This window comes from Ornithorhynchus anatinus, chromosome 12 (genome assembly GCF_004115215.2).
Source record: "Ornithorhynchus anatinus isolate Pmale09 chromosome 12, mOrnAna1.pri.v4, whole genome shotgun sequence".
Lineage (NCBI taxonomy): Eukaryota > Metazoa > Chordata > Mammalia > Monotremata > Ornithorhynchidae > Ornithorhynchus > Ornithorhynchus anatinus.
Genome location: NC_041739.1, coordinates 29784133 through 29811356, shown reverse-complemented (window position 1 = coordinate 29811356; position 27224 = coordinate 29784133). Strand labels below are relative to the sequence as shown.

Genomic DNA, 27224 nt, shown 5'->3' with positions numbered 1-27224 from the left:
TAGTACAGTGCTTTGCACACAGTAAGCACTCAGTAAAAATGAATGAATGAGTGATTATACTAAGCACTGGGGTAGAATCCAGATATTCCATGTGCCACGTGGGGCTCACTGACTAAGTAGGAGGAAGAATAGGTATTGAATCCCCATTTTCCGGATGGGGAAATTGAAGCACAGAAAAGTTAAGTGACTTGCCCAACCAAGGTCATGCATAAGCAGCAAGACCCAGTGGAAAGAGCCTGGGCTTGGTAGTTATAGGACCTGGATTCTAATCCTGACTCTGCCACTTGTCTCTTGTGTGACATTGGGCAAGTCACTTGCTAATTTCTAGTTTCTCATTTTGCCCCTGATTGATTATATTTCTTTAAAATCAGATTACCTGTGAATGCATCAGACTTTTTAATGGTATCTGTTAAGTACTTCTCTGTGTCAAATACTGGTCTAAGCACTGGGTGCTTGGAACAAGTTTTGAATCCCTATTTTACAGTTGAGGAAACTGAGTAACAGAGAAGTTAAGTGACTCGCCTAAGGTCACACAGCAAGCAATTGGCAGAGCTGTGATTAAAACCCAGGTTCTCTGACGTCTAGGCCTGCACTCTTTCCAACAGACCTCATTGAGCAGAACACTTGGAACACAATGAAGCAGAGTGAGGAATTCCTACTAAAGCTTCCCTCACGATTACATGTCAGGGTGAGCATTCTAATTGGAGTGAAGCTTAGAGATCATTACAGGAGAATAGATGTCAGATGGAGCAATGAAAAGCAGGCAGATGGGGAGTTCCCTGCCCCTTAAAAACAGCCCCCACATTGCAGAATAGCTTTAAGTGACCTCCACCAAAAAGAAAACTTAGTCTCTCATTGGGTGTAAGACGCTGTGGCTCAAACTTAGATATATACTCCTTCATTGGGTTTAAAGCACTTAATCACCTTGCTCCCTTCTACCTCACCTCACTACTCCCCTGCTACAACCCAGTCTGCACACTTTGCTCCTCTAATGCTAACCTTCTCACTGTGCCTCCATCCTCTGGCCTGGAACACCCTTCCTCCTCAGATTCGACAATTACTCTCCCCTCCTTCAAAACCTTATTGAAAGCCCATCTCCTCCAAAAGGCCTTCCAAGACTAAGCCACCTTTTTCCTCATCTCTCTGTCCCTTCTAGGTCACCCTGACTTTCTCCCTTTGCTCTTCCCCTCTCCCAGGCCCACAGCACTTACGTACTTATCTGTAATTTTTTTTATTTTTTTCAATTGATTTCTGCCTCCTCCACTCTAGATTGTAAGCTTGTTGTGGGCAGGGAATGTCACTGTTTATTATTGTGTTGTACTTTCCTAAGCACTTAATAAAGTGCTGTGCACTCAGTAAGCACACAATAAGTACGATTGAATGAATTAATACTTATGTGCATATCCTTATACTCTTTACTTCCCTTATCTGTAATTTATTTTAGTTCTTCTTTCCCCCACAATAATGTAAGATTCTTGAGGGCAGAAATTGTGTCTACTTATTGAACTCTCCCAAGGGGTTAGTATAGTGCTCTGATCAGAATGAGTGTTCAATAAATAATTTGAATTTGATTGCCAGTCAAATAACTAGATTAATAAATGCCAGTGACCCCTTGGTTGACAACAATATTTGTGCTATTCGTTTTGCACTTACTAAGCGCCAAGCAATGGGGTAGACAGAGTCTTCAGGTAATCAGGTCAGATACAGTCCCTGCCCAACATGGGGCTCACAGTTGAAGGGGGAGGGAGAACAAGTATTTGATCCCCATTTTACAGATGAGAAAACTGAGGTGTAGAGAAGAGGCATACCCAAGGTCAAATAGTACGTGGTGCTGGAGTCAGGATTCAAACTCAGATCCTCTGACTTCTGGACCTTTGGTCTTCCCACTAGGTCACACTGTGTGAGTGGTGGGGTGGCATGAAGATAGGAAGGTATGAGACATTGCAGATATTCATGGGGAGGAAGTTTTCCACGTTGGAGAGGTAGGAAGTAGTTTTCTGTCCGAGTTCTAAATTGAAACATCAGCCGTACATTAATGGTAGACCCTAAAGCGTCTTCTCTTAGAAATTAATAAATACATGAACAAACAATTCTGTCCACACACATTTTCACACTGTGGCTCTAAGAAAGTGATCGTGTCTTCTGGACCTCTAAAACAGAATCACTTTCAAGCTTGTTTGAGTGCAAGTACTCTGTTTAGTAGTTCGAGTAATTAAAGACTAAGTGGAACTTTATTTCTTTACAAATTGATTATATGTTTGAAACACTGTTGTGCATAGTTAAAAAGCAAACACTGCTTAGAGGGATCATGGGAGGTTTGTTTACTCATATGAGTCACCTTCTAAATTACAGTGTTTTGTTCATGATGCTATAGTTAAGGGTCATTTGCAATTTCCATTATGTCAGAGGTTTTCAAATTGATATAACAAACCCAAAAAATTGAACTCAGCAGCAGTTTATCCTGCTCTTTTATGCTTTCTTGGTATTCACTCTCTGGTGTTTGGGTAAGAAATCATGAAGAGATTAAGATTTTTGATTTATTTGAGAGAATATTTATGCCCTGAGTCTACTCATATTTATTGCTGACCTTTAGAAGATCTAGACTTGGGGTTGATGAAGCTGTGTAAACACAGTGGTTGATGCTCATAGAATCTGGAACTAGAAGGGATTTCGCTAGCAATTCTAAACCAAGTCTCTGCTTCCAGACAGAGCAATGTCCTGACCATTTAGGGTGAGTGGCAGAATACTTGTGAACAACTGCATAGACAGAATTCTCACTGACATTTAAGTAGGATGATGATCCTTATAGCAAGAAAGTGTTTAATATGTGAAACCCAAATTAAGTTTATTTCCTCAAAGTCAGTCCTCTATAATTAAGTTTATTTCCTCAAGGTCAGTCCTCTATAAAGATGAAACCCAGCTGATCAAAATCAATCCTCTTTACAGTTACCCTTTAGAAACAGCATGGCCAGGTGGAAAAAGAATAGGCCTGAGTAGTCAGGAGACTTGGGTTCTAATCCAAGCTCTGCCCTTTTTGACTGTCCCTTGGGAAAGGCATTTAACCTCTCTATGCCTCAGTTTTCTCATCTGTAAAACTGGAGATAACTGTTCTCCCTTTCCCTTAGACTGTGAATGCTAGATGGACTGTGTCTAATCTATTTATATTGCATCAACCCCAGCACTTAGGATAAGTATATACTTAACAAATACCACTATTATTTTGATACTTGACAGTGACCAATTTCCCCTGTTTTAAATAATATTTTCCATGGTGCTACTTTGCATGTTCCTACAAATTTATCTTTAGAAGTTGCAGCGTTTAGTACAGTGCCTGACACTAAGTGCTTAACAAATGCCATAATTATTACTAGAAAAGAATATAACTGAAAATAACAGTCTGGGATGCTTGAACCATGCAGAGAATAGGGAAGGTTTAATTTACAACTTTGGCAGTTCAAATTATTGTTGTTATATCCCATGATAACCTATTAGCTAGTATCAAGCTACAAGTATCAAGAGTACAGTGCTCAAGTGCTTAGTACAGTGCTCTGCACACAGTATGAACTCAATGCATTCCATTGATTGATATGAATGGTTGTGTTAGAGTGGATTTGGAATGACTAGTAAGACTGTCTAGAATTCTGAACAAAAAATCAATCCATTTCTGCTTATTTCTTCTCAAATGCATGATAAGCAACAAAAAGATGCTAAAAGAATGCATTTTAAAAAAAGAACACAAATTAAGTTGCCTATCTGCCTCACCTAGACAACGCACGTGGGTTCCACCAGAAAATGACAGAAATATATCTTAAATAAGGGGTTAGGGTTTATTTTTGACAGCTCTTTTTTGACAGTTCTGAGCAGAGCTAAGATTTTTATTTTATTTTGATGATGAGATAAGGAACACAAGACTGATTATCAGAACAGATTTAGAACTGATGGGAACTGCAGAGTAGTACAGTGCTCTGCACACAGCACTCAATAGGTTCCATGGATTGATGAACTGCAGATAGGACTGTAGAGGCTTTCAGATTCCAGCCCGCTGACCCCGAAAACTACGAGGTATGGGGCAAGGCACATAAGAGCACAGGCTTGGGAGTCACAGGACATAGGTTCTAATCCTGGCTCTGCCACCTGTCTGCTGTGTGACCTTGAGTAAGCCACTTAACTTCTCTGTGCCTCAGTTACCTCATCTGCAAAATGGGGATGAAGACTGTGAGTGTCCTGTGGGACAAGCTGATTATTTGTATCTACCCCAGTGCTTAGAACAGTGCTTGTCACATAGTAAGAGTTTAAAAAATACTATTATTATCATTATCTCTTGGAGATGTAGTAAAAATAAATTGTGGTATTTGCTAAGCGCTTACTATGTGCAAAGCACTGTTCTAAGTGCCGGGGGATACAAGGTGATCAGGTTGTCCTACGTGGGGCTCACAGTTTTAATCCCCATTTGACAGATGAGGTAACTGAGGCACAGAGAAGTTAAGTGTCTTGCCCAAGGTCACACAGCCGACTAGCGGCAGAGCCGGAATTAGAACCCGTTACCTCTGACTCCCAAACCTGCACGCTTTCCACTGAGTCATGCTGCTTCTCTACATTCTGCTGCTCAAATGACACTATCAAAATGCTTGTGTCCTTTACTTTGTGAGGTTCCTTAGTTAAGCCACTAGATTGTAAATTCCATGAAGGCAGGGATCATATCTACCAACTCTGTAGTACTCTCCCAAGCATTTAGTAATCAGTCACTGCTAAATAATGACCACTGATGCACTGAATGATCCCTATACTCTCCCATTTCCTCAAAGTATTTATGTCATTTTATTGCTTCTGCCAGTGGACCTGGGAGTCAGAAGGAACTGGGTTTTAAACCTGCCTCCACCACTTGTCTACTGTGTGACCTTGGACAAATCACTTAACTTCTCTCTGCCTCAGTTACCTCATCTGTAAAATGGGGATTAATGCCATGAACCTCCCCCCCACCCCCATGTGGGACATTGTGTCCAGCCTGATTAGCTTGTATCTTCCTCAGCTTTTAGAACAGTGCTTGACACATAGTAAGTGCTTAACAAATACCATCATTATTATTATTATTTTCTGTAATTTGTTCAGTATCTGTCTCTTCCCTCTAGACTATAAGCTTCTTGTGGGCTGGGATTATTCCTAGCAACTCTGTTGCATTGAACTCTCCTGAGTGTTTACTTCAGTGCTCTGAACACAGTAAGCACTCAGTAAATACCATTGATTGACTGATTGATTACATCGCTTTAATAGGAAGTACTTGAGAAGTGTTTATTTTATCCTGTCTACCTCAGGCTAAATCTAAATTTGTCCCCAAGAGCGAATTAAGGACATACCTTCCTCTCCAGAATTCCTGAAGAGCTGAAGGGGCAGTGCCACAAGACATTATCCATGTGGGAAGGGATTGTCGTCCAACTCTGTTGTACTGTACTCTCCCAAGTGTTTAGTAGAGTGCTGTGCACAGAGTAAACACTTAATACTTGTTTGCTGTTTGGCCTTGGCCAGCTGACCTATCTTCTCTGGGCCTCAGTTACCTCACCTGTAAAATGGGGATTGAGACTGGGAGCCCCATGTGGGACAGGAAAGGTCTCCATCCTGATTAACCTGTATCTACTCCAGCACTTTGTACAGTAGTAAGTGCTTAACAAATACCATCAAATAAATAAATGCAATCGATTGAACCATGAACGTACTATTTCCATGCTTGGAACAATGTGACGCGATGAACACACACGCAGTAGAATAGAGCACTTGGTGTTGGAGCTGTCAGAAGCAAACACCCCCTCCACTACCCCCTCCCTAAAATCTATGTCAACCCTAGGATGGAACCCCAAATTTCGAAGGCTCTGTGATACCAGATTGAGGAATTGAGAATGAGGCCTGCAGCGGGTAGTGACTCAGATGGCAGGCAGTTGTTTCTTCGCAGGTGAATCCAAGCTAAGTGCTTCACCTGGAAGTGCCTGTTTACACAAACACTATGGTTAAATGGATCTTAAAACAGTGATCAGGGTCAGTCGAGTTAAAAGGTCTTTTCAGAGCTTTGGGGGTCACCGAAACTGAGATTGCAATTGGATAAGTTCCAACGGCAGAATTGGCCAAAGTCAAAGAGAGCGGTAATATGTCTCTGTTGTGATAAGAAAGGGAAAAAATAGACTAAAATTGCCTGTCCTTTGAGGTAGTTTGGAATTGATAGATTCCTGCATGACCCATTTAATGATACTTCGGTTTCAACAGTAACTTTCGTGTACAGAGTGAGGCTGAGTCCCAGGTCTGAGGTCCAAGGGGGAGGGGAAACTGTGCTCCAGATAATACCCTCCCAGCCCATGTCAGACTTTGAATGGAAACAAATCATTCTAATCAGTTATCAACTCCTGGGAGGTGGTTTATAGACAGTAGTGGCTGAGGAACAGCAGCAGGGTAGCCTAGTAGACAGAGCACAGCCCCAGGAGTCATAGAGCCTGGGTTCTTATCTATGCCTCATGGCCTGCCTCTCGTGTGACTTTGGGCAAACTACTAACCTTCTCTGTGCCTCACTTTCCTCATCTGTAAAATGAAGACTAAATTGCTGTTAATAATGGTGGTATTTGTTAAGCACTTACTATGTGCAAAGCACTCTTCTAAGCGCTGAGGGGATGCAAGGTGATCAGGTTGTCCCACATGGGGCTCACAGTCTTGATCCCTATTTTACAGATGAGGTCACTGAGGCACAGAGAAGTTAAGTGACTTGCCCAAAGTCACACAGCTGACAAGTGGCAGAGCCAGGATTAGAATCCATGACATCTGACTCCCAAGCCCGTGCTCTTTCCACTGAGCCACGCTGCTGTTCTCCTTCCTACCTAGACTGTAAGCCCCATGAGGAACAGAATTTGCATCTGACCCGCTTGTCCTTACCTACTCCAGTCCTTAATGCAGTGCTTGGTACACAGTAAATGCTTGTTGAAGACCACACATTATTATTAGGAGGAGAAGGAAAGAAATTGGGCAAAAAGGAGGGAGATGCTCAGAGGTGCTGAGTGGGTTCCAGCTAAGGGAGACAGACTGGCCAGTGATGCTGAGAGCAATGCTAGGGAGGGAAATAGCGATGAACTTGAGAAGCCAAAGTTGAAGGCAGTGAAGATAGTGGTGGAGGGAGGAGGGTGAGGAACAGAGAATGCTAAGAGACTGAGGAGACAAGGGTGGCTGGGTCAAACCCACAAACCAGAAAGAGTCAAAATAAGTGATAGGCTCGGAGAAGGGATTCCAGAAGGAGCGGTAACTCCATACCACTCATGCTGAAGAGAAAGTTCACACTAAGAAAAAAGAGAGAAAGCTGAGTTCATAAGGCCGGGGGAGAGACATCAGGGAGAATGAGAGGCAGACAAGCAGAGGGAGAAAATAGAAAAGGGAATAGTTTCAAGGGCAGAGAGGGAAGAGGAAAAGCAGCAGGAAGAGGCTGGGAAACCAAGTGGATAGGGAGAAAACCAAGAGAGCAGACACAAAGACACCTCTGGAGCGCTAGCATCAGAGCCCATGGCTCCTATCTCCAAAACTGCAAATGAAGTAAAATAACCCCAGGAGCCAGGCAGCTCAACAGGCAACTTCCTACCTATGATTCTTTTGTGACCAGGTGACTACAACAACAGCCCAAAGGTGGAAGAAATGGAAGCTAGAAAGCCAGGCCTCAGGAAGGAAATGGACAGAGGGAAAGAAGAAGAGGTGAGGGTGATAGAGATAACAGACTAGGAATTCGGAGTGGAGGAAGAAGAGAGGGGACGTTCTGTTATATCACCCTTCCCAAGTAGTTAATACAGTACTCTCTCTGCGGAAAGCACTCAATAAAATACCATTGATTGATTGATTGATTGTCGAGAGAGGAGTAGTTAAGGGTCAGGAAAGAAAAGATGATGTTGAGAGGACAAAGAGATCAAAGAGATGAACAGGTCAACTTGAAGACTATAGCACAGACAAAGATTGGGAGGAAGAGAGAAGGGACAGATAGATTCAGACAGAGACATTCCGGAAGCCTGTGGGTGTTTCATGTATATCAACTAATTTCAACTTCCTGTCAATGCTACAGGGTCTGTAGACAATTCTGTGGCTTTTCCTGAGAGGTTCCTTTTATAGAATACCCGTTCAATGGTGCAGATCAATGCTGACTAAGCTACAAATGCTGAAATTCAGGTGAACCATCAGCTTCCAGGGCTTATCTTAGCACTGAGCACAGGGAAATGGCCAAACTCATTCCAATTTTATTTTTTAAAAGTTCCTTCCTTCTGTAAAAGGTCATAGATGCTAGTGAGTCAATAAAGATACAGTGGAGTTTAACCTTTCAACTACATGGTACTGTTCCCATGAATGCTCACACAAGATTGGAAAAATTCAGTATTCCCTGTAAGAGCTCCTTTGGCAATCACTGGCCAATATGTTTCCTCCTGGCAGCTAAAGGCCATTGGTTGCCGGGCATACATATGGCAGGCATCCTCTGGGATGTGAGAGGCTTTTTTTTAAAAAAAAAGATATTTGTTAAGCCCTTACTACGTGCCAAGCACTCTTCTAAATGCTGGGGTAGATAGCTTGCAGTCCATGTCCTACATGAGACTCACAGTCATAATCCCTATTTTACAGATATGGTAACTAAGGCACAGAGAAGTAAAGTGACTTGCCTAAGGTCACACAGCAGACATATGGAGGAGTCAGTATTAGAACCCAGATCCTTCTGACTCCCACACCCATGCTCTATACACTAGGGCTTTCTGCTTCCATGGGACTGAGCAAGAGAAGCAATGAAGGGATTCTGGACAACAAAGAAATGTGCTTCTACTCTCATGAGCCAGTGAGGAGTCAAGGAAGATTTTGTTCAGAAATGATGGGTCATGAAGTATAAAACACAGACAGCAATAACCATAATCGCCTAATACATTTGTATGACATTTTTCTATTTTTCCTAAGCAGTTTCACATCAATTATCTGATTTTGTCTTCAAAGTATCTTCACGAAGTAGGGAGAGGCAGAGATTATAATAACACTTTGCTTTTTGTACAGCACTTCCACTTTTCTAAAGATCTTCTACATCAATCATTTAATTTTATCCTCACAACACCCTTGTGAGGTAGGGTGGGACGGGCCTTATAATCTCTATTTTGCAGATGAAGAAACTGAAGTTCAAAGAATTAAAGTGCCTAGTCCAAGGTCACACAGCATCTAGAACCCAGGACTGGTAACCACAGGGGCAGACTCTCTACCTTCCATTGTTCCCATCTTAAAGATAGGGAAAATGAGACCTAGAGAGGTTAAGTCACCAAAGTACACAAGTCCAGTAGCCATCCTAGCACTTATGTACCATATTCTCTCACATATTTGCTTTTACCACATAATTACTCTACCCCAATTTTTGAGGAAACAGTTATTTTTTGTGCCACATCATTGTAAGCAGTGATAGCCATGTGCCTGAGGAGGAGCAGAGGATGAGAAGGTAAGGCAGGTGGAGATAATTAAGATTAATTATCAATAGAACAATAGAAGTTACAGAGTGGTGAAAACAGAGCTAACATAAGTAGAGGTGTTGGGGGAGTGCTCTTATTAAGTGTTTCTTGTTTGCAGCATTTGGAGAATGCAAAAGAAGAGGAGGAGTTTTAAATGCCCTCTTACCTTCCTCTTCTATCTCCTTTCTTTTCCTCCTCCTTTATTTTTTTCCCTTTTTTCCCTTACCCTTTATTACTGGACTTAATTGCCCATGAAATAAACCCTCCCCTGTTTTGGGTCTCAAAAATTATGCAAAAAAGTGGGGAAGTTATTTGAGTAAATACCAGATAACTTTTTTCCCTTCCATAGAAATTCTGTTTGTCTATTCAATAGTACAATTTACTATTTATTTGGAGCCCACTCCTTGCCAATATTATTAGGTCCTTCTTCCCTACTATGAGTTTGTCATTAGTGTCAGCAGGGAAAGTATTTTGTCTTTCTGTTGTATGTTCCCAAATGCTTAGTACAGTGCATTGCATCCAGAAGGTGCTCAATAAATCCCATTATTACTTCTGCAAGAGTTAGTACCCAGGCCTGCCGACTCACAGGCTACATGACTTCACATGTGTATCAATCTCCTAGCAGAGATTGTGGGAAACTCTGATGACTTGATTTGCATTTCTATATGGCTTGCCAATTTGATAAGTGATTTCTGGAAATTCATTAACATTTTCTGACAATTTCTCATTTTTAAAATATGTGGTGTACTCGCTATTGTTTGGCTGAATAAATGATTTCTTGCTGATTCAAGCTGGATGAATATTTTCCTGAGGAACAAAGTATCCTTAGATTTCAAGGTTCTCAGTCAACTAGGTTTCAGGGTGCACTGGGGCAATTTTACATTAAGAAGCAGCTCAAGGCCCGGTACCCAACTCCTCCTTTTTAATCACAATTCTTTTCCTTCAGTATGCCTTTCCTCCTGGGCACTCCTTGTTCTCTTTTCTCTTCCCTGACACTATGCTCCATGTTACTCCCCAGAAAAACAATAAGGTTTCTAACTGGGCAGAGGAATTTTGCAGTAGGTAATATCCAGGGTTCAGTTTACGATTTTATTTGTTTTATTCTAAGATCAAGGGAACAGATCATTCTCTTGGATATAATTAAGCTGCGTTCAAGTCAACTCTTCCCATGCATCCTTGGAGCGATTATGTCTCGGATTAGCATTTGGATCTTCAGTCAGTTAGTGGTGTTTCTTGAGCACCTACTCTGTGCAGGACATTGTACTAAGCACTTGCGAGAGTACAGTAGAGTTTGAAGACATAATTCCTCCCTTCAAGAAGTTGTAGTTTTCATCACTCAGATTCACGAGAAGAAACCAGCACTTGGAGGACAGAAATGGAGGCTCATACAATCCTGTGACTGCCTTCCGGGAGAACTCCTTGTGCGCTGTGTGCGATGCTGAGTGTGAAGTCCAAGTGTTTGTTGGATGACACTTGCACCCTGTGATGTCAAGAGGCTCAAGATTGCGGGACTGACTCCCTGTGACTTGAAGTGAAAAAAACTGGAAGCTGGGTAGCGCAAAATCTTTCAGTAAAGAACTCCCTCACAAAGCTTCCTCCAAAAACCAAAATAAACTGAACCTCTTTTGAAGAATTTCCCAAAGTCTTCCTGGGATCTCACCCTTCATCCTGACTACTGAGGAGGGACTTCCTATTTGCATTGAGTTCCAGATAAGAAGGAGAGTGTGAGCAAGGGACAGTGTGTAGGTTGATATATTAGAATTGTAAAATATAGAGACTAGATAGTAGTCGGGAGAGGAGGAAGGTTCAGTAAGAGGGAAAGAGCTAATCGAATGCCTTGAATTTGACGGTTAAGAGTTTCTGGTTGATGCAGAGATATTCGGACAACTATCGAAGGCACTTGAGTGGAGAGATGGGCACAGAAAGATTTTTTTAGAAAAATAATACTGGCAGGAGAGGGAAGTATGGACTGGAGATGCGAGAGGCCAGAACCAGGGAGGTCAATTTTCCTTGAAAGGCCACCGTCTCCCAATCTGGTATGGTCTCCTGGGGTTTAGACATTATGCTCTGCCTTCATTTCAATATAGTATGGCAGAGAAACATTTTCCTTAGTCGAGTGGAACACACTATTGTATCATTACATGCTGTGAGGATAGTCTGCCCCAGGATTTGTGGAGTGTTCTGACACAGCTGATCTCAGTTAAACTCTGATATTGAATTGACAACTAGGCTATTTGCACTCACGTGTTGATTTCAGAAACCACAGAGCTGTCTTTGAAACATCAGGCACTGATATTTTAAACCCTTGGGACAGCAACTTCCTTAAGAACACAGAACATATGCATTTGGTTTAAAAAAAAAAATAATAAAATTCTTTCCTTCTGGCAGATATGCTCATGACATCAGACTGCATGACATTTGAACACATCAGTGAGGCTTAATATTATAAATGGGTCATATTACGGGAAAGTGGGATAGTTCTGTAAATTGGCCTTATAGTGGTATCTGTTTTCCCAAGGTCATACTTGTTTTAAATTGGCTTCCGTTCCAGAATCTCTGGAAAAGAAAGATGAAGGTCTTTTATGTGCTAAATATTATAGACATAAAGTTCACTCAACTATTGTTTATTCTTTATTAAAGTAATTTAAATCAATCGATCCATTCATCAAATTGTATTTATGGAGTCCAGAAGGCTGTTTTAAGTGCTTGGGAGAGCACAAGCTTAACACCACAATTTGAAATAAATGAGTTGTCTTTTGTCAGGAGATTTTGCAGGAGGCTTTAGGAGTAGTAACTTGTTCTGCTGATTATAGTGCTGGTTTATCAAATTTAGTAGAGTACCTGTCTTATTTTGATTCTACAGAATCCTTTTCTCCTTAGAGCACCTTTTTGCAGGCAAATTCCTTCTGATCACCTCTTTGTACCGATGAACACCCGCATCCCTCACCCCTCCACGTGTCTCTTCTTCAATCATATTCATCAATTCATCTGCTTTACTGAAAGCAGATCTTCTTCTTCTTACCTGAAGATGAGGTCCTCTTCAGATACCCGAATAAGATTGCAATCGATTCACTGGCAACGGAATCGTACATTAATTTAGAAATTTGGCTACCTCCTCAACATTTGCCTTAACGTCTTGAAGATCTGACACAAACTGATCAATCCCAGCCCAGGTTGGGAAGAAGCAAGAAGGGCTTACACGTTGCACTTAGCCAAACTTAAGGGCAAGTCAGTAATGTTAATAATAATAACAATAATAACAAGGTGTGGTAGTGGTTAAGTGATTACTATGTGTCAAGCACTGTACTAAGCACTGGGGTAGAGAACAAGATAATCAGATCAGGGCTCACAGTCTAAGTGGAGGGAGAATATGTATTGATTCCTCACTTTGCAGATGAGGAAACTGAGGCATGGAGAAATGAAGCGTCTTGCCCAAGTTCACGCAGCAGGCAAATGGTTGAGCCAGGATTAGAACCAGGTCATCTGACTCCCAGGCCCACGGTCTTTCCACCAGGCCATGCTGCTTCCAAATAGTGTTTAGTGAGTGCTACTTGAGAGTGGAACACTATACAAGTGTGTGGGATACGGCATCAAACTGTTCAGAATGTATCCCTTTGGTGAAGGTATCATGAGGGGTGTGGTAGGAAACAGCATGGCCTAGTGGGAAGCACACAGGCCTGGGAGACAGAGGACCAGGGTTTTAATCCTGGCTGTACCACCTGTCTGTTCCGTGGCTTTGGCCAGGTCACTTAAATTCTCTGTGCCTCAGTTACCTCATCTGTAAAATGGGGATTAAGACTGTGTCCAACCTGGTTATCTTTTACCTACCTCCAGTGCTTAGTAGAGTGCCTGACACTTAGCACTTCAAAAATATCATTGAAAAAAAAATCTGGGGTATGTCTGGATAAATGTGTACATATGTATTTATAAATATGTATGTTCTTATGATGAACAGAGAAAGATAGAAATAGTGCCGGAACCATCTTTCAGATTTTATAACCTGGTTCATTCCCTGATTGACTGTATTTCAAAAGTTCCCGTTTGCCAGAATCTGTTTTCTCCCAGAAAGCCCCAACCTTTGAGGGATTTGCAATAATTTGCAATAAGGGTGGCCAAAAGAAGTGAATGCATTATCTTCCTTTCTCCTAAAACGCAATTTTATCTGAAGAGTCGCAAATGCAATGACCACCAACAGTTTCAGGGTAGAAATCATTTTGTGAGCAGTTGCTTTGGAGGAAGGCTCTACTGACCCATGCAAACAGCGGGATCAGGGAAAGCGCCCCTGCTAACTGCCATCGTCACCACCACCACAACCTCCACCGTTACCACCTCGAGCACACCTGAATTTCACAGATGACACGCCCGCCTGGCAGCCAAGGCATCCCTGTGACAGCCATATAAACTGAAGCTTCACATTGACTAATGTTGTGTTGACTCAGCAGTCCAGATCAGGATTATTAACCCGGAGGTTTGGGACCTGGTTTTTTCAAAGAAGCTTGGCTATTTATCTGTTTCATTTGGCTTGTCTGCCAGCCTTTATTTTTTATCATTTCTCTAGGCATCGCTCAGCAGAGCAAGCCGGTCCAGTATTCTCCATATATAACCCACAATGTAAATCTATGGTAAATTTACTTTATTGGGATTTTTTTCTTCGATGCCCAAATCTGAAGCCATCTGGGAGCCGTATGAAGCCTAATATGTGAATTAAGCAGGCTAATTAAACATGATGCATTGTTTGTTTGGATTGACTTTATGACACAGGAGTTCATCTGTCCAATTTTTAAGCTGCAATCTTGAATTTAGAAAAATTTAGCTATTTATGAAATGTAAAATATACACTAGGAGTATTCAAGAGCCCTTGGCTTTTAAAATACACTAGCTTTATTTTCTTTTACTTTCGTGCCTTTGATATTTATTTCCAAGCCCTGTCATCTTGTTGCATGTTAATGTTTGGGCTGTGGGGCATAGAGTCCAAGATTAAGATTACAATTAAAGTATCCCGCCCTGGTTAGTGATCATTAGCCAAGGCAGAGGTGGGTCACCGTCTTGTTGCAGACCCCCCCTCTTCCCCCACCCCATCCTTTCAGGTTACTTAGAATAACCTGGGGAAGACATGGCTTTTGGGCCAATAGAGTGAAAGTGGGGGTGGAGCCAATCTCTGGTGAGGGGAAAAAGTGGATATCTAGTTATTTTTCTTCAGGAGTTAGGTAAGAGTGTGGGTGAGGCATTTATTCTCTGTCTTGAAGTGTTGCAGGCTTAATTCATTAGATGGGGTAAGTTATTTTTTTTCTTTCTTTCTTTCCAAGTTATATAGTAGATAAAATGGAAAGATGTGTAGGTTAATGGGGTTTAAGAGCATCATTGATAAATAATTTCATTTCCAACCCTGGTATTCAGGGTTTTCTGAAGTAGCTAAGATCTCAGTTCACATAGTAGATTGAAACTGAATTCTAAGTGGATTGTGTTTTTTTCAGTCCTAAAGCCCTTCAGCTCCTTTAAGTAATTATCTTCTGAATCTTCTGTATTTTTTTGGCTTTGTTTTGCTCTATGTTTAGAATTGAGTCCTGTTGGGTTTCCTTGTCTGTTTCTGGATGTAACTCAGTTATGGGGGCTCATAGGACTAGTAAGTGGGAGAATCCATATCTACACCTGCCTTGGGTAGTTTTGAACTAGAGTTAGTTTGGTAACTGGCAAGGCAGTCCTGAGCTCTGTCCAGAAGGACCCCTGGTTCTCCATTGGTGGCTCAGCATCTTTACAACAGAAAATTCATTCATTCAATAGTATTTATTGAGTGCTTACTATGTGCAGAGCACTGTACTAAGTGCTTGGAATGTACAAATTGGTAACAGATAGAAAATTCTTACCATTTGACTAAAGCCTTCAGTCAGCTTGCCCCCTCCTACCTCACCTTGCTGACTTTCTTCTACAACTCAGAATATTTTGTTCGTCTAATGCCAACCCACTCACTGAACTTCAATCTCACTGCTGACCCCTTGTCCATATCCTCTCTCTCTGGCCTGGAACTCCTTCCCCTTACCATTGCCTTCTTCCATGCTGTAAACGTGCGCCTCTGCCCTCGACTCTCTACTATACTGCTGCTGCCCAGCCGAGTTTTGACTTGTAGCAGATTGCCTTCCACTCACTAGCCATTACCTAAACTAGGAATGGAATGGGTGTTTCTCTGTTTGACTTTCCTTTCCTTATTCGAGACTGGTAGTGTACTGGAAAGGCTCCAGGTGGGATTCTGACAGGAGAAGTGCTGGGGATAATGAGTTCATGCCTAGTCCCTGTCTCACAGTCTAACGAGGTTACCAGTTGCAGATGAGGAAACTGGAGATGCAAAGTAATTAAGGATTTGCCCAAGGTCACACAGCAGCCATGGCAAAACTGGGATTAGAATCCAGGTCCTCTGACTCCTAGGCTGGTGATCTTTCCACTAGGCTATGCTGCTTTCCAGGATGAGGAACCACCCATTGAAGCTTGAAAGTGTTATTTTGAGGCAAGCTCCAGAAATGTTCCTTCAAATATAATGTAGTACTGTGGAATTGTTTGCCACAGGAAGTTATGCTGACGGAAAGCATTAAACAGTACAAATAGTTTGGATAGCTCCATGAATGATGGTGTAGAATGCTATTAGAGGGAAGATTTAGAAATGTAATCAGACATGAGAGGATGGCCCATCACCAGTTCCTCTCAGACTTTTGGTGCCACTTTTGGAGGAAGAAAGACTGATCATATTACTGACCATTCTTGTTTTCATTAGTCTAAGTTAATGATTGAATAAATAGCAAAACAAGTTTGTTTAATATCAGATACACTACTTTAAAAAGAAAGAATCCTTGATTTCAGGCAGTGTAATGTTAAAAAATTGAATCTGTTCTGAGAGGCAAACTTAAACATTTTTTAGGGTATTTGTTAAGCACTTAACTATATGCCAAGCACTGTACTAAGTACTGGTGATAATCAGGTTGGACACAATCCACATACTACATGGAGTTTACAGTACTAATCTCCATTTTACAGATAAGGTGACTGAGGCCCAAGGAAGTGAAGTGACTTGCTCAAGTTCACACAGCAGACCAGTGGCAGACCTGGGATTAGCACCCAGGTACTGTCAGCTCCCAGCCCTATGCCCTATCCCATAGGCCTTGCTGCTTCTCAAGCTAGAATCAGAATTTCATTTTGGAGTATAGAGTTTGTGTTTCTACTCAACTCAGCCTACCTGTCCTTACTTTTCACAGAGGTGCTGTTACACATGTTAGAGATACATGTTAGGATAAAATATTGAGGACCGAGTTTGAGAAATTTTGCACTGCTCCTCACGTCCCATATCTGATGTTCAGCAGATACTGTACTGTGTTCAGAGCCAGATGGTGATTTCAAGCCCCATTGAGCCTTTAAAAGCACATGACTAGCCTAGTGGTGGTGTTCAGCAGCTAATCACAAAAGATTCTGACTCTCTCCTCTGGGCCAATTTGGCTCTGGTGAAATGGTGCCTGACATTCTGAGCCTTCCTCATGGTCACATGACTGAGTCCGAGGTGAAGGTCCTTCTTGGCGTGTGCCCCATTATTCATTCATTCAATCATATTGAGTGCTTACTGTGTGCAGAACATTACAAGGACCATAGGAATCAGTCATTGACATTTATTGAGCGCTTACTGGGCACGGAGCCCTGTACTAGCCACTCGAGAGAGTAAAATAGTTGATAAATATGATCCCTGCCCACAGGGAACTTACAATATAGATAGCGAGACAGGCATAAATTACAGTTAGGGGAATTGGCAGACTACAAGGGTATGTACATAAGGGCTGTGGGGCTGACGGTAAGGTGAGTATCAAATACTTAATGGGCACATATACAAGAGCTTAGATGACTAAGGGTCAGGAGGGTAGGGGAAATGAGGGCTTAGTTAGGGAAGGCCTCTTGAAGGAGGTGTGTTAGAGCTTTGAAGTGGGGGAAAGGTATTGTGTAGAGAGTTAACCTTTACTCAGCTGGCCATTGATATTCATTAAGCACCGCCAAATGCTAAGCACTGGGGTAGATTAGAAGATCAGTTAAATTGGACACAAAGCCTTTCCCACACAGGGTCCACAGAGGTGGGGAGGATGGGTAGTTTATCATCATTTTACAGATGAGGAAACTGAAGCAGGCAGAGGTTGAGACTTGCCCTAAGCCACACAGCAGGCAAATACTTGAGCTGGAACTACAGCCCAGCTCTCTGCTCCTTCCATTAAGTCCAACTGGGTTTGAATAACCAGCTATTAGACTAAGCTTTTGGTCTCTAGAAGATTCCATCAAGTCAACAGTCATCGAATCTCTTCAAAAGTCTCATATTCAGTCATCCAGCATGATCTATTGGAAAGAGCATGGCCCTGGGAGTCAGGACAATCTGAGTTCAAATCCTGACTCCACTACTTGCATGACATTGAACAAGTCATTCACTTCTCTGTGCCTCATTTCTCACCTGTTAAATGGAGATTACATGGGACAGGGAGTGTGTCCAACCTGATAAGCTTGCATCTACCCCAGTGCTTAGGATAGTGCTTGACACATAGGTGCTTCAATTATTATTTATTCTAATTTAATTATCCAATGTCAGGATCTGGACAGTGAAATATTATAGAGATGAGAGGCTGGAGCACAGGGAAGTTTTATCATTAATAGGACAAATAATGATAACAGTCCTATACCTACAGGAAGCAACTTTGGTGCAGGCCTTTACGTAGAGCTATTAATTCATTCAATTGTATTTATTGAGCACTTACTGTGTGCAGAGCACTGTACTAAGTGCTTAATGGAGAGAAGGGGTAGGAGCAAGGCCAGGACTGAGAGGCTGCCATTACTGCTGTGCCCTGACTTTCTGAGCAACTGATGGAATTGACCTGAAAAGCTTCTGGTTAGAGAATTTGGTGCCCCCAACGTCTTGATCAAATTTTCTCTGTGCTACCTACGTGCCAGACCATATAATGTAACTCAGAGAGGACACTCTCAGCTTTCTATAGACTTCCTTGGGCTGTTTACAAAAAGTGCAACAAGGGTATTTTTGCGCATAAAAGGTATACAGACCACTATACTAACCACTTGGGAGAGGAGGTATATGCTATCCCTATCCTCAAGTGGTTTACAATCTAGTGTAATCTTGCAGTCAATATCCCAGAAATGGGACTGTCCTGACCAGATTATTGATCCAAACTGACACCAGTCCCAGCTATACGTTTCAGTTATCAAAAGCATATCACCTCCTAGAGACCTTCCCCAGCAAAGCCTTCTTTTCCTCTTCTCCCACTCCCTTCTGCATCACCTTCACACTTGGATTTGTACTCTTTGTTCACCCCTCCCTCAGCCCCACAGCACTTATGTACACATCTCTTAATCTGTCTCCCCCTCTAGACTGTAAGCACATTGTGGGCAGGAAACGTGTCTACCAGTTCTTATATTGTACTCTCCCAGGCCATTAATACCCTGTGCACAGTAAGTGCTACATAAATGACAATAAGCACTCAAGTACGGATTGATAGCCTTGTCTGGAATGGGACATAATCCATGATCAGTTTTGGGCCTCCCAGCATTCTGGGACTTCCTGGAGGACTTTAAACCAACTCTTTCTCTTCCTTTAGGCTCTGTCTCCCCCATAGTCTCAGAAGGAAGGGGATGGGAGTGTGTAGAATTGTCACATTTTCTAATAAAAAGAACAGGGTTAGACATGTTCTATGGAATTCTGTGGAATCGATCAATCATTTGACCCGTTACTATGTGCAGAGCCCTGCACTATGGTCTTGGGAACATACAGTCAGAGATGGAACACACGTTTCCTTCCAACAACAAGCTTACAATCTAGAATCTCTAATTGTCCTGTGACAAATGTAGCCAGATTTTATAATATAAACATGTACCACTCTGACCCAAAGTGGAATAGTGTCTTTTGTCACAATGGAGTCCTCTCATTCCCATGGAAATACTGAGAGACTGAGAATCACAGGGGGACTTAATGGTTCGATTTGTGAGATCCAAGAAGTACGTTAAGTAGATATTTCTGTAATGACCCAAATTATCCGCTGACAGTCAACTGACCATTGGGGACCTATGGGACCATGTTTACTGACATGGTCCAAACCAATGTCTGCATGGTCTGAAGCCAGTGATGGAGGGTCTTGGCTGGGACTATAACCTTCACTACAGCAAAACAGAATTTCCTGGGCTCACTCCCTTTCTTTTGGAGTAAAATGGTAGTGGATACTTTGCAATGGGCTGTAGGAAGCTCAGAATTGTTTTGAGTCAGGTTTTGTTGATGATGCAGACGTCCACTGGAAGATTTCTCTTCTGTACCCACAGCTTCTTCTGTCAACACAAAGGTAGACTGGGTTAAAAATAAAACTGAGCCATTTAGAGGGCATCATCCATCTTCTCAGGCGCCAGCTTCAGAGAACCGATTTTCATAAATTGATTTTGGACTTGAAACAGACCATACTATACATAGGTGCATGGCTGGAGAAAAGGGAAAGGAGAAATTGTTAATGGAATTAATCTCTAATCTTTTGCCCATCCTGTGGACCTTTTATCTTCTTTGCCTTCCCTTTTGTATTTCCTTTCTGGAAAGGCTTGTAACAACTCCTGTCCATCTTTCATGAGAGAACATTAAAACACAATAACTTTCCACAAGATACATCATGTGACATTTTATTTTCAATCCAAAGCTTCAATAACCTGAGTACTAAGTTGAGGAAAGTCATTATATCCTAATCATCTCTATCCCATATACATAAATTACCTGAAACAGTGCCTTTTGGAATAATAGCATTCAACCCTCTTATTGCACATTCATTTTATACGTGCTTACAAACACTGAGTAATTAATAACTTAGGGCTGCCGTATTTCTCAGGGGCATAAATCATAGCCCCATTATGATCCTATCATTTCACTTTTATCAGCTTTTCCCCTTTCCTCAGTATCTTACAAATGGGAAAATTGTTTCAGTAAGATTTTTCTGTCTGCTTACAAATCGCTCTTTTCATTTCTGCTTCCAGGATTGCTCCCATTTTTCTTTCTTAGTGATTTTTCCCTCCCACCCCTTACCATTTCCTACGTTTTTGATGTTTCTCAATTGTTTTTCTCCACATGTATTTTTTTTTTAAAAAAAGTCAGACCCCTCCCAAAAGTACTTTGGGGTCGCTATGTAAATTGTATCGAAATCTCTGTCCCCCACTCATATCCTGCCTCTGGCCTGGAACTCTCTCTTACTTCATATCTGACAATCACTCCCCCACCTTTAAAGCCTTATTAAGAGCATTCAATAGTATTTATTGAGCGCTTACTATGTGCAGAGCACTGTACTAAGCGCTTGGGATGAACAAGTCGGCAACAGATAGAGACAGTCCCTGCCGTTTGACGGGCTTACAGTCTAATCGGGGGAGATGGACAGACAAGAACAATGGCACTAAACAGCGTCAAGGGGAAGAACATCTCGTAAAAACAATGGCAACTAAATAGAATCAAGGCGATGTACAATTCATTAACAAAATAAATAGGGTAACGAAAATATATACAGTTGAGCATCTCCTCTAAGTAGCCTTCTCCAACTAAGCCCTAATCTCTTCTCCCCCTCCATTCTGTGTCACCCTTGCACTTTGATTCCACCCTCCCTCAGCTCCACAGAATTTATGTGCCTATCTGTAATTGATATTAATGTGCCTCCTCTTAGAGACTGGAAGTTCCTTGTGGACAGATAACGTGTCTACCAATTCTGTTGCATTGTACTCTCCATAGCTCTTAGTACAGTGCTCTATTTACAGTAAGCACTCAATAAATGAAATGGATAATCAGTCTGGCAAAGTGCAGATGAGTATTAGAAACACCAAACAAGCTGATTGTCTCCTTGCAGTGAGGGAAGATCTGGAATAGCTTTGTTTGGGCAGAAGTACATAATAGAGAAGTAGCAGCAGGAGTGTGAAAGTCCCAACTGGAGCCCAGATGGCCACTTGCTTGGCTAGCAGGTCAACCACCTGCAATCTCTGGCTCTCATTTCCTACTGAGTGGCCCTTGATTTTTTCCTGTGGATTTAGAGTACTGATGGGCCACAGCAAGAGTACTCCAGCAGAGATGCAGTGTGATTTAGTGAAAAGAGAGTGGCCTGGGAGCCAGAAGGAATTGTGTTCTAATTCTGGCTGTGTCATTTTGCTGTGAGACCTTGGGCATGTCATCTTTCTGTGCCTCAGTTACCTCATCTATAAAATGGGGATTAAATTCTACTCCCTCCAGCTAGGACTGTGAGCCCCATGTGGGTTTTGTATCGTGTCTAACGTAATTTGCTTGTATCTACCCCAGTGCTTAGTACAGTGCCTGGCACATAGTGAGTACTTTACAGATACCATACGGAGAAGCATGAACAAGTGGCCTACCTTTCTCACTTTGATATACTTTGATATCCATGTCAGGAGGAACTCAGTGAATACGAACAGATGATCAAAAGTCAATCCCCAAATTACTTCCGTCGTTTTCTACAGCAAAGTGTACTGGACACAGCATTCCCCTAGAGATGTTGGTAGTAAGAGCATTTATTAAGTGCTTATTCTGTGCAGAGCTTTGAAATATAGGTACTAGAAAATAGTACTCAAGGAACTATATACAGGTCCTGTTTCACGAGAGGCTTGCTATGGCCTCCGAGGCTGGGTCCACAAGGTGAAGTTTGATCTTGAGGTGCATTTAAAATAAGGAGGACTCTCTGTGAACCCCACAGTTGGGGGGGGGGGGTGTGGCGGGGAGCGGGGGGATTCTCTCCAATTCCCAAAGGGAGAGTTGGAATTCTTTCAATAGTATTTATTGAGTGCTTACTATGTGCAGAGCACTGTACTAAGCGCTTGGAAGGTACAATTCGGCGACAGATGGACAATCCCTGCCCATTGACGGGCTTACAGTCTTGGAAGGAGGTGTCAGGGCAGAGCACCAGGTTACCAAAGTATGAGCTCAAAGAGAAGGGGTAGCTCTGCCTGGGATGTGGGGTCACCATCCAGAAGCCTGCGTGCCCCACAGGTCAGTCACCCCATGGCAGGTGCACCCCACAGGTCAGTGAAGGATTGGAGACTCACTCACCCACTCATCTAAAGCCCCTGTCCTTTGCCATTCCACAGACATGTTAAAATTCAGATTAAGGCTTTTTATTTTAATTTCTCTTGGTATTTAAGCACTTACAATGTGTCAAACACTGTTCTAAGCACTGGGGTAGGTACAGGTTATGTCAGCCACAGTCCCTATCCCGCATGGGGCTCACAGTCTAAGTAGGAGGGAGAATGGGTATCCCCAATTTACAGTTGAAGAAACTGAGGCACAGGGAAGTTAAGTGACTACCCAAGGTCACAGAACAAGCAGTTGGCAGAGCCTGTATTAGAACACCCAGACCCTTGTTCTCTCCACTAGGCCATGCTGCTTCCTTATCTAATCTCTTCTAGCAGCAAACAAAGCATGATGGAAGATCCACCAGGGTGCTAATTGATCTTTGGCCCTTGTGATACATGGTCCTTTAGGAAAACATTGTATAGGGTCATTTATCATAGAATGAGCCTTCAGATTACCTGTTGTGATTGTGGTTTTCTAAAATGAAAACAAATGTGTTTTAGAACAAATGAAGCCTATCAGGTTAATATTCCGTGTACAAGTGTCATTGTCTATTGCAGCTGTGACCTACTGAGAAGAGCAAGGAATCAGAGGACCTGGGTTCTAAGCCCAGCTCTGTTATTTGCCTGCTGTGTGACCTTGGGCAGGTTACTTAATTTTGTTTTCTCAACTGTAAAATAAAGTTTTCTTACTGTGTTCTCTCCTATATCATCTGCGAGCCCCCTGTAGGAAAGGGACAGTGTCCAACCTGATTATCTGTGTCCACTCCAGTGATTAACACATGTTAAATGCTTAACATGAGAAGCAGCATAGTTTAGTGGATAGAGCACGGGCCTGGAAGTCAGGTCTTGGGTTCTAATTCTGCCTCTACCCCTTGTCTGCTGTGTGCCCTTGAGCAAGTCACTTGACATCTGGGCCTCAGTTCCCTCATCTGTAAAATGGGGATTGAGATTGTGAGCCCCATGTGGACCAGGGACAGTTTCCAAGCTGATTTGCTTGTATCCATCCCAGCGCTTAGTACAGTGTCTGGCACATAGTAAGTGCTTAACAAATGCCATTATTATTATTAGACTGTAAGCCCGTCGATTAGACTGTAAGCCCGTCAAACGGCAGGGACTGTCTCTATCTGTTGCCGACTTGTTCATCCCAAGCGCTTAGTACAGTGCTCTGCACATAGTAAGCGCTCAATAAATACTATTGAATGAATATTACGGTGTGCAGAGCACTGTACTAAGCAGTTGGTAGAGTATAATATCGAACACATTCCCTGCCCACAACAAGATTACAGTCAACACCCTCAGATAGAAAATCTGTGTTTTACAGAAGTCTCAGAGACTAACCCCGCACTTACTGACCTGCTAAAGTGCAATTCACCTGAGCTGCTCGATCAAGTTAGCATGTACTTTGCTCATTCTTTAGGCAGATCTTCCCCAAGAAGCTTTCCACAAATAGCCCCTCATTTCCTCCTCTCCCACTCTCCTGTCACTCTTGTGCTTGTATTTGCACCCTTTAATAATAATAATGTTGGTATTTGTTAAGCGCTTACTATGTGCAGAGCACTGTTCTAAGCGCTGGGGTGGATACAGGGTCATCAGATTGTCCCACATGAGGCTCACAGTCTTAATTCCCATTTTACAGATGAGGTAACTGAGGCACAGAGAAGTGAAGTGACTTGCCCACAGTCACACAGCTGACAAGCGGCAGAGCTGGGATTCAAACCCATGACCTCTGACTCCCAAGCCCGGGCTCTTTCCACTGAGCCACGCAGCTTCTTATTCACCCCTCTTTCAGCCTCATAAAACTTATGCACAGATCCATAATTTGCAGCCAAGTGGCAGAGCTGAGTTTAGAATCCTAGTCCTCTGGCTCCCAGGTCTGTGCTTTTTCTACTAGGCCACACTGTTTGCCTTCCTACCTAATACTGGTGATTAATAATAATTTAAAATTGATATACCTGTTGACAATAATAAATTGTGGTATTAAGTGCATAATATGTGCCAAGCATTGTACTAAGCCTAGGGATAGATACAAGGTGATCAGGTCCCACATGGGGTTCATGGACTAAGTAGGGGGAAATGCATGTCTTGAATCCCCATTTTGCAGATGAGGGAACTGAGTCACAGAGAAGTGAAGTGATTTGGCCAAGGTCACGGAGCAGGTAAATGACAGAGCCAGGATTGCAACTTTACACCCTCTGAATTCCAGTCCCCTGCTCTTTCCATTAGGCTTTTATTCCTCCTGCTTATGCTGTGAGTCCAATTTGGATCAGGGCATCCCTCCGACCTAATTATCTTATATCTACCCTAGCACTTAATAACAATGACAGTTATTATTGTAATGATTATAATTACTCAACTACCCCCTTGTGTCTACCTCAGTTCGTAGCACATGATAAGCTCTTAATAAATGTTATATCTTGAATTTATAGTGGGCTACTTATTTTTCCTGTGGCATTCTACAAAAGAATGTCTCCAACAGGAGTCTGACTACAGCTGTCTCAGTGCCTTTCTAGGGTTAAACTCCCTCTCCCCCTGATTTTATTTTCACTTCATTGTGTTGTCCCGTTGTGTCTATAGCTTCATGTGGAGTCCCTGGTTAGGTGTAAACAAAGATACCTGAATAAACCACCAATTGTGCAGATTTCAAATGGGGCTGTTAGAAATTGCAGGCCTAATTATTAAGTTTAGGAAGTTGATTATCTGCAGTTGTCACTTGGTCTGTGGGGGGTTATTGAGACTTTACTTAAATATAAAACTGGGAGTTGTAGTTATCCAACTGTTAGCCAAGAGAACAGAATCTCTGCAGGTAATTACTGATTTATGCTATTCATATTGTTCCTGCTTTAAATAATGCTCAGACACAGCCAGCGTAGGGACTGCCCCTCCTCTTGAGGTGATTTCGAGCCAGAGGAACAAATACAATTAGGCACTCTGATAGAATTCTCATCCCAGGGCCCTGCTTATTGGATGTTTTATATGACTCTCTTGGAAGATGAAGTCATAATGTGGAGTTATTATGTAGCAGAGTTTGCATTCATCAAACTTCTCCTTGGAGGGAAAGAATTTGCTTTACATTTTTATTTTCATATGATAAATATTCTACAGAAATAATTTTGATTCCATCAAACAGGACACTAAAAGGGAATATGCAACTATCTAAGAGGTCTAGAAAAAAGAATTAGGCGATGCTGTTGAATTTCCCAATTCCTGATTAGAGTCCAGAGCCATGCCCCTCTGAGGTGATGGATTAGAAGCCTCTTTAAAATGACTCCTCTTTATGGTTCCTGACCAAGTAGGGAGGGACTAGGGAGACAGCAAGCTGATATGAAATGAGAACAGATCTGAGAGTTGAAGGATCTGGGTTGTAGTCCCAGGTCTGCCAGTGGCCTACTGGGTGATCCGAGCAAATCACAGCCTCCCTTTGCCTCAGTTTCCTCATCTGTAAAATGGGGATGATAATGCTTGCTTTTTTATGCCTTTCTGGTGTTGAGGATGAATTTGAGCCAGACAGTATGAAACTGCTTTGAGAATAAAGACATACAATCAAATCAAGGTTTCCTCAGAGAACAATGAGTGTCTTCAGAGATTGGTCAGTGACACAGACAGGAAAGAATAAAGTTAAGGTCAAGGGAGGAGAATGTGGGTGTAGGGCCCTGGGGGTTAAAGCAGGCCCCGGCCCACCTGAGGAAAGGGGAAAGGACAGTGACAACACATGCCAATAGATATCCTGTTTCCTTTTGCCCTTAGGCCTGATGAATCTAGAGTGAGGGAGGGGGAGTAAGAACATAGGGTGGAGGAAGAGGACAGGTGAGTTAGAAGGGTTGAAAGAGGAAGAGGGGAGGAAGAGAGAATGTGAAGAAAGGTTGTTCATTTCTGAGGCTCTCACCTCCAAAAGGCCTTCCCCGAATAAGCCCGTTTTTACCTCTGCACTTGGATCTGTACCCTTAATCCCTAGTCACCTCAACCTCACCCCTGCAGCACTTAAATACATATCTAATTTATAGTCTATCTCCCCATCTAGGCTGCAAGCTGCTTATGGGCAGGGAAATTATCTACCAACTCGATTGTATTTTAGTCTTCCAAGTGCTTAATGCACTGCTATGCTCTGATTAATTGATTCTTTCTTAGGTGAAAGTTTCTCCTTAGGTTTCTTCATCCTGAGTCAGCAAGGGCAAAGTCCCAAGCCACTTTCACTTTTAAAACAGAGTTACAGGATCTCCCTCTTACATTCCTCCACCACCCCCTATGACCATACGTGGGCTAATAGGTCACTCTAGCTGGACAACAGAACGACTAAGATTGGGGCTTGTAGGGCTGAAGGATCCTCACATCATTCAGCGAGGCCACCCAGACAAACTGACCCAAAAGGCTTCCTGGAGTCCCCCAAAGACCCAAAGTTGGGTTTCTTCCCCTAAAGTGGTTTCTGCCTTGGATCATATGAGTCAGTGGGTCTGAAAATGAATTTGAATGAAAAATGAAATGAATGAATTTCAGTGGGTCTGAAAATGAATCAGGGCTCATGAGTTCGAATCCCAGCTCTGCCACTTGTCAGCTGTGTGACTGTGGGCAAGTCACTTAACTTCTCTGTGCCTCAGTTCCCTCATCTGTAAAATGGGGATTAAGACTGTGAGCCCC

At 42.4% G+C, this 27224-nt stretch overlaps 1 protein-coding gene across 1 annotated transcript in view; it reads left to right on the top strand.

Moving 5' to 3' along the window:
- GRID2 (glutamate ionotropic receptor delta type subunit 2) overlaps positions 1–27224 on the top strand; it is an 873695-nt gene that overhangs the window by 398984 nt on the left and 447487 nt on the right.